The following is a 9130-nucleotide window of genomic DNA, read 5'->3' as shown; positions in this document are numbered from 1 at the left end:
TGAAGTATCTTAGTATTTTAAAACTGCACAATTAATACTGAGGATCACTCCAACTAGTTAAGTTCTTGTTACAGTGACCTTTCAAAAATGTAAGGTCACTTAGATTTTTTAGCGATTACTTAAATCATTGCCATGCTTTTTTAAAAAAAAATAAATAAAAAAAGAAAGAGATTTTTTTTTTAAATTTATTTAGAATACCATGTATAACCAAAATAAAAAAAAGAATCGTTATTTTGGTACCAAATTCAATCAAAAATGAGAATCAGATTAAAAAAACTATAATTAAAAAAATGTGTCAAAAATATGTCAGGCTTTAATTCAGTATTTTACATGACCACCACGTGCTTTTAAGCAGGCTCGAATACGTTTTGGCATAGATTCAACCAAATGCATACATAACTCCTTTCGTTCAAAATTTTTTCCAGTGCAAGTTTCAATTGCGCAACACTATCCAAATTCTCTTTTGATAATTTCTTGTCAATCCATGACCAAATATTTTCGATTGGATTCAGAATTGGAGATCATGCTGGGTATGGTAGAAGAGTAGTATGTTGCCTTTTAAACCACTCTTTCACCGAGTTGGCTGTATGTGCCATCGCGACTTCCTGTTGGAAAATCCAATTTTTACGCCTTCCAAAAAATGATCTAACAGTCGGTAAAAACCTAATTTCCAAGACCTCTTTGTAATTTTACTGGTTAAATTTCCCAATAGAAATGTTTTGAAAATTTTTTTCCATGATAAGAAATGCATTCCCATATATCTATAGAGCCGCCACCGCCTTGTACTCTTAGTACACAAAATCTTTCCTTATATTTCTCTGAAGCTAATTTTTTAACGATAAATCTTGATTTATGATTAACCATCTCAAAATTTTATTCATCGCTAAAAGTGACTTTAGACCAATCTTCTACTGACCATTAAAGTCTTTCGTAACACTACTTACATCTTTTAATTCTATATGTCTTCCTTAAAGCGGTTTTCTGGGAGCAACATAACAATCAATGCCTTTTTCATGAAGATACCTTCAAATGTGCTATAACACTAACGTAGCCAGCCTTATTACTAAACTCAAGTAACAGTTCTCGGTAGCTAATTTTGGGATCTTCCCTTACCCTTCGATAAAATAAGGTTTAATTCCTGGAATTAAGCTTTGACGGCCTTACAACTCTTGGTGAATCTTTTACGTCATTTGAAAGTTGTAGTTTTTAGTGTTGTTTAAACACAGCATAGTGAAACACCACATAGTCTTGCTATTTCTGGTAGACTTTTTGTGTTATCTTTGGATAGACCGACTATTTGCAACTTGACCTCTTGTACTACTTTTCTGCCCATTTTTCGGCTTCTGGTGTGCCAAGAATTTACTAATTAAAGTATTTCTTGAAATCATTTTTTTTTTTCAAGTTTATTTGTATTTATATTGGTCAAAGCGAGTACAAATTTTCAGGATTCTTGTGTAATTAATTTAAGAGTTATTAAGTTTAAATTAACTTACCTTATATTTTTGACACTTTTTTATTAAAGCTTTTGACCTAATTCTCCTTTTCGATTGATTTTGGTACCGAAAGTGATACTTTTAAAAAATCTTTTTTTTACTGTGGTTATTCAATGTATTCCAAGTAAATTTTTTAAAAAAAATCCCCCTTCATTTTTTTTCATTTTTTTAAAAATGCTCGGAAATAATTTAAGTAATCGTTAAAAAATCTAAGTGACCTTAAATTTTTAAAGCCACTGTATTAAAAAGCTGCAACTGCTCAAAATTTTTTAATCATGGTCTAAAATTAGTGAAATATACCCATTAGATAAAAATGTGTTTACTAAATAAGATTTAGCTGTTGCTGGGCTGTTGATCACCCATTTGTAACATCAACAATTTACAAACCCGTTATTTAGTCTGAAATATATGCTGCACTCAACAGAAATTCAGCTTCTAAATTAGGTCAAATCGGTTTGGCCACACTTGGTGTTATTGTAATTCAGAAAGATTAATTTTAGTAGTAAAAAAAGTTCTTAAATAATATTTTCAAATGTTTGTTGTTTTTTTTCAATATTCTAATGAATTCCATGTGAAAAAAAACGTTGCATACTAAATTTTTATTTCTTGATTATCAATAAAAATCTACCAAACTTATAATCGTAAAAATCCATGATGACGGTTTTAAGAAAGCTTTAGTCAAAACAAGTCTTTGACAATCGATATCTCTAGAAATATAGGAAGTTAAAAGCTGAAACTTTTGGTATAGTTCAGATGTTTGGTGTAGTTCAGATGTTTGGTGTAGTTCAGATGTTTGGTGTAGTTCAGATGTTTGGTGTAGTTCAGATGTTTGTACGTTTCGTATCAATGTGAGAAAGTTCTCTAACACAGGAATGCAATATCAATAAATTTGTTTTGACAAATCGTGGTAGTACATAAAATGTTTTTAGATTTTAAATTTTTCAATATTTTGATCATTACTTAAACTGAACAGTTTTAGTAAATTTCACAGATATTATCATCAAGATTCGAAGATTCGAAATCAAAAAAGAGACAGGAACATCCTTTTACTTTTTACGTTTCTGAATAAAAAATGTTATTTCTTTTTTTTTTTTTCGGTTTGACATTTTTTTTGGTTTTAACATTTTCGTTTCTAGCTTTTGTTCTTCTTTGTTTCCTTTCTGGTATCTTTCCTTTCTGAATTCTTTTCATTTTGACATCTTTTTGCTACAACAAAGGGCACAATATAGCCATATTAACATCTTTTGTTCTTCTTTCCGTTCTGTAATACTAAGGTTACAATTCTGATTTTTTTTTCTTCTCTGGAATATCGTGTAAAAGTGTCTTTTTTTGGGAGCTTTTTTAAATTGATTTTACTAAAAAAATTTACCGACAATGACTACTTAATCTGTCACAAAGGTATAAATATATCACAGCGTAAAATAATGAGTGATACAATCGTAGACAATTTTTTAATAAATTTATGTAAAAGAATAATTCTAAAATTTGTTTTAACAAGAAGAAAATTGGAAAGTTATTATTTATTTTAGCCTCGTATCTTTCCAATGATCATGTTTTATTTGTGAACAAAAAGATTCCGCGATGATTAAAACGACTTTTTTCGTCATTTGTTTTTTTTGGTCAAAAAACTCTTTAAACACTCAATCATTTAACATCAAATTTTTTATTCTTAAATTTTTTATTCATTTTAATTTATTAACCTAGTTCTGGAAATGATTAAGCGCTTTTTAAAGTCTCTTTATCAAAATAATAATTTATTTGATCACCTACGATTTCTTATCAACGTCGTTATAATTTGTTGCCTTTAACAATTTTTATCTTTAAAAACTTTCGACAATTTTTGCATAATTCAAAACACTTACTGAAGATATTTTCACTGCTCAAAACGTTTTTCTTAATTGTAAGAGAATTAGCCAAATATGATTCGTCGCTTTTGTAAGTAATTCATCTCAAGCTGTTATCAAAAACAAAATCTCAGCCTGTAATAAGATTTGAATTAGCAAAATAAAATGACGATAAAATAAAGTGTTTGCAGACGCTTCAGTTTTATAAATGAGTTCGATAACGGAGCAAGTTTTTATTGGTACAATTTTGGTGTTGATTGTAACGCTGAACTTTTTGGTTTTGTTTGTTATTGGAACTCGGTATTCTTACATCGATATGCCGCATTTATTTATTACGAGCGTTTCTATATGTGACATTTTGCAGGCAATTCTTGGATATGTTCCAGAGTTGCTAGCATCATTGCGCATTACTAAGGTAACAACTTCAGAAGGTGATTCGTGGATTTGCATAGGATCAGCTGTAATGACATTTTTGTTCACAATCGCTATAATTATGCATTTCGTTTTACTCTCAATTTTAAGGACAGTTGCGTTGAAGTATCCTGTTTTTTATGCGGCCACTTTTATTGAAAAGCGATTAACCCTTATCCTTTTGCTTTTATGTTACATATATGGGACCATATGGCCTGTTCTTCCCGTTTTAAAATGGTCAAAATACGCCGTAGATATTGATGGAAAACGTTGTTCTTTAGATTGGCGTTTGGAGAGAAAAGATTCTTTTAGTTACCTTCGTTTTACCGTTAGTTGTGACTATTATTCTACTGATATGGACAAAAAATGCAACTTTAACAAATCAAAACTCCGCTATTCGTAGAAACTCTTCTATTGAATATCAACAAAAAGTAAAAAAGTTAGAAAAAAAGTATTTTAATTTGTATTTAGCGACAACAGTTTTGTACGCTGGTGTTTGGACTCCGTATGCTGTTGTCAGTTTCTTATCTGTATTGAAGTGTAACATTCCTTCTATGTTATCAACGGCTGCAGCTTTACTTGTAAAGCTATCTGCTATTATCAACCCTATAGTTAATATTTGGCTCAATCGCCGTTTCAGACATTATTTTCTTAGTATAAAGTTAATACAATTTGTGAAAAAAAAAGTGTATAGCAATACACAAGATCGTCGGACATCATTAAAATCAGATAGAAATCAAAGTACGGAGCTATAAACAAAAAAAGAACCGCAATGAAAATCCTAAATTTGTATTGAACCAAATAATCTTTTTCTACAATGTGACAATTAAATTAATTTAAATTTGTGTAAATATATTATTTTGTGCGTTTTAACAACAATTGAGTATTTTCTCCTTCACACCAGGTTGGCATACTTGATAGGTAGGCATACTTGCCAGTTACATTGGTCAAAAATGTATTTATGCATTTTAGATCAAATTCTACTGATTGTTTTATATTTTCCAGGGCAAGCGCACTATGGAAATTAGGTGGAAAAAAATCAGAAAAGTCATTTCTTCTAAATTTGAAATTGAAATTTTTATTTGATTAAGAACACTTCAAGACAGAAAAATCAAAAATATAAAGTTTCTTAGACCGTTATAAAGATATAAAGCGTCAATGTCAAAACTTTTGATTAAATTCATATGTCAAGGTTTACAGAAGATCAGTTTTTAAGGTGGCATCTTAATATATAATGTAATAATTTTTCCAAGACATTAATATAATTACATATATATATGTAATTATATATATATATATATATATATATATATATATATATATATATATATATATATATATATATATATATATATATATATATATATATATATATATACAGTATTGGACAAAACATTTGCAACCAATTAATGCTAATTTAGTTTCTTTATATAAAAGTGCTGCATTTTTTCAATTTAGAGAAATAACTATGTAACTGTTTCATTATTTGTACAAAAAATTCAAAGTTCATTATTTGTACAAAAAATTAATAAATTAATCAAAAGTATTAAAAAAAGTTGATTTCCTTCTGAACAAAACAAGTGCAACTCGACAAAATGTTGGCCAAGCTGTATTTCGCTATCAATATTTCGTGGCGAATCCTTTGTTGTCGATCACAGCCTTGCATCTTCGAGGCTTAGATTCGATCAGATGATCAATGAAACTTTGTGGAATCGCTGCCCAGGCCTTTTGGATTTGTTCAAACAGTTGATCCTTATTACGAACACCTTTACGATTAATTCTGCGGTTGACGATCTCCCACAGGTTCTCGATAGGATTGAGATCCGGAGATTGAGGCGGCCAATCCATCACCGATAGGTGGTTATCTTGAAACCACTGCTTGACTACTTTTGCAGTGTGTTTAGGATCGTTGTCTTGCTGAAAAACCCATTTTATTGGCATATTCCATTCAGCATGAGGTAACATAACATCTTTCAGGATATTTTTATCCATGAAACGGTCAATTATTCCATCGTTTCGATGTATTGGACCTAGACCGTTAGCAGAAAAACACCCCCAGACCATTACATTGCCTCCACCAGCTTCACGGTTTTATGGCAGTAACGAAAATCGAGGCGTTTTCCGGTCGGTCGACGTACACGGCAAATGCCATCGCTCCCAATGATGTTGAACTTCGATTCATCACTGAACAGGACAGTTCGCCTTTTCTGCACATTTCAGTCAATATGAGATGTAGCAAACAGGAGTCTTTTCTTCTGGTTTTTTAGTGAAATCAGCGGTTTCTTTGCAGGGCGTCGAGAAAACAATCCGGCTTCAACAGTACGTCGTCTGATTGTTAGGTCCGATACAGGCAGCTCTAATTGCTTTTGTATCTCGACTGATGGTATCCAGGGATCCTTCTTGACGGATACGACGATCATAGAATCCTCTCTAGAAGTGGTGGAACGCGGTCTTCCACCTTTGTTATCTGCTGCCAACTTCCCCGTAGAACGATATTTGGAACATAGTCTTGATACGGTCCATTTTTTCACGCGATCTTTATCACAAATACTTTTTTGTGACATTCCACTTACGTAATTGCTAATAATTTTCTTTCTTAATTCCAATCCAAGACTGTCGGGAGCCATTTTTGCACTTGAAGTCATAAAAATAATAAAAATAGATAATCACGCTTCTCAAGGCTTACCGTGTTACATTTACCTTGTGATGATACAATAATGCTCGGTGGAACACAACGTCTTGGTTGGATGTGGACTGTATTGATGTAATGAAACACTTGTTGTATTTCACTCTTGTATTGATGTTCTTCGATAAAACACTTTGATAAAACTCACTTCGATAAACTGTCTTGATAATACTGACTGATTGACTTCCATATACTGACTGAATTACATGTCGATTTACATGTCTCATATAGTAAAATGAACCTGTGTTCTGGAAGATTCTAGATGCTTTTCGATGCTTCTGGAAGCTTCTGGATGCGTCTGGATGCTTCTGAATGTTTCTGGATATTTCTGGATGCTACTGGATGCTTCCAAATGCTTCTTCTGGAAACTTCTGGAAGCTTCTGCATGTTTCTGGAAACTTCTGGAAACTTCTGGATACTTCCTTTAATTATTAAAAAACTTTCGTGGCGTTGACACGGACCAGACTTAAGAAAATGAAACAAACCAAAAAAGTTGCACTTGTTTTGTCCGCTGCAAAATGGCACTTGTCAACGAAATTCTGCCTGTGTGCTGTCACCTGTCAGCTGATTGCTCATGTCATGGCATGCTATGACTCCAGACTCCTGAACTGTTTGCTGTGGTAGTATAGTTCGTTTTGTTTTTAAGACATGTAAAATTAGGAACACTTTTTAGCATTGTTCGTTGTTGGTTGCAAATGTTTTGTCCAATACTGTATATATTGCCCATTGTTTGCAGATATTATCTTTAATGTGTCTCTAATCAAAATCTCAAACGATCTCATCCGCCTTTTCCCGCCATATTGAATTTTATACATGTCAATGTTACTATCCTGTATATGCTATCTTTCAAGACATTAATAATTGCAACCTGAAAAATAAAATTTTAACCTGTATCAATATAAGAATTTAATTTTAATATAAGAATTGTTTTAATATAAGAATTAAATTAAGAATTGCATCCTGAAAAATAAAATTTTAACCTGTTTTAATGTAAGAATTTAATTTTAATATAAGAATTGTTTTAATATAAGAATTAAATTAAGAATTGCAACCTGAAAAATAAAACTTTAACCTGTTTTAATATAAGTTATACTAAGTTTTATAATGCAGGCAGTACCTATGTTGATGTTAAAAATAACTGCGCAGGTACCTGATAATAACAAATGAATTTTTAACCTGTCTTTTATATAAAACTTGAGAAATTTCAATTATAATTGTTGGTGAATTTGAAAATTTTAAAACGATTTTTCAAAGAAAAGACATTATTGGTCTCTTCAACAAGGGGTCGATCGTTCTCGCGTTATCGATTGTAGGGTTTTTACAGTCCGATTTTTTGGCAATTTCAAAATTTGGTGCTAAATTTCTAAGGAATTAAAGTAATTAAAAGATTCCTTTTTTTTTGCTATGAAAATGTTTAGATTTATGCTTTCAAAAAATATCAAAAACTCGCTGATTTAACAACCTTTTTATTTTTATCCGCGTAGTTGTGTGGGACTTTTCCCACTGTGAAGCGATGTCAATCTTTTGTTAAAATTTCCATCGTGCTCTGAAATATCTTTAAGTAAAACCAAAACTAAGAATTGCAAGAATTACAAATTTTAGAAATTTCAATTTATTTCTTCATTATCTAGTTTAAACTCTTCAGTTTGGATATCATAAGATTCTGTCAATTAATCATCTAACCCTTCCATCTCAATCCTACCTAAATTTTAATGCAGATTTTTGTTTCAAAACAGTTTTATTGTTGTTTTGGGTATTAAGTGTTTAAAATTTATATAATAGTTCCAGAAGGTAATTTCTTTACGGAAACTCTAAAAGATTTCTAATCAGGCCAAAAATAACTTCAGGGTTATTTTGAATAAGATTTTCCATTGCTGTACTTAACAACTTTATCTGTACGTTTGTAGGAAAATGTTAAAACGACTGAAGCAACAAATTCAAAAATTGTTTCGTAATAGTGTGCTGTTAAAAAAGATAAGCAGACTGTTGTTCAGAAACTTCTCAAAAAAAATTATTAGAATTTTATAAACTTTGTAAATTATCGCCATGGCGTTAAAATAGGTTTAAAAATTCTTCCAATTGAATTTCTGAAATTTATGCAAGTGTTCAATAATGGGATTGGTTCTCTAGAAAGGGGCTCGGACATTATGAAAGCTTTTATGAAAAATACACACGTTTATTAGCCAAAAATACACACGTTCTTTAGCCAATGATATCCTTGTGAAATCAACGAAAAAAAATTTTAACTAAAAAAGATTTGGAAAATAAAAGTTGAAAGTTAAAACAAAATTAGAGAATTTTTACCAAAGTTGATCTTTACAATATAATTTTAACGTTTCAAATGTGTTCTTTACTCCATTTTACCGTTCCAAATGTGTGCTTTACCCAATTTTTCACGTCATTAACTTATCTTTTCATGACAGAAGCTTTTTTCCCTTTAGTGAGTATATTGTAAAATATATTAATTTTAGATTTTAGACTCTAACTGTTGATTGTTACAAATTACAATTTATCTATAGTACAAATGTAATTTTACAATAATTTAAATTTAAATTAAAGAACCCACGAGTTTTATCAAGTTTGTTTCCCATAAAGATATTTTTATAAACCTTCTGAGTTAAATATGCAGAAACTGATAACATGTAAAGGGTAAGTGACCTGGGAACCCATTCGTCTGCGGCGAATTCATCTAGGCA

At 30.8% G+C, this 9130-nt stretch overlaps 1 pseudogene; it reads left to right on the top strand.

Annotated features, from left to right (window-relative positions):
- The first annotated feature begins 3492 nt into the window (after window positions 1-3492).
- On the top strand, window positions 3493-4605 carry LOC149889696 (opsin-3-like; annotated as a pseudogene).
- The last annotated feature ends 4525 nt before the right edge of the window (window positions 4606-9130 follow it).

The sequence above is a fragment of the Hydra viridissima genome, unplaced genomic scaffold, assembly GCF_058129835.1.
Source record: "Hydra viridissima isolate aposymbiotic clone 2 unplaced genomic scaffold, HvirCarnegie_v1 scaffold_4, whole genome shotgun sequence".
In the NCBI taxonomy this organism is placed as follows: Eukaryota; Metazoa; Cnidaria; class Hydrozoa; order Anthoathecata; family Hydridae; genus Hydra; species Hydra viridissima.
This window is presented reverse-complemented; position numbering and strand designations above follow the sequence as displayed.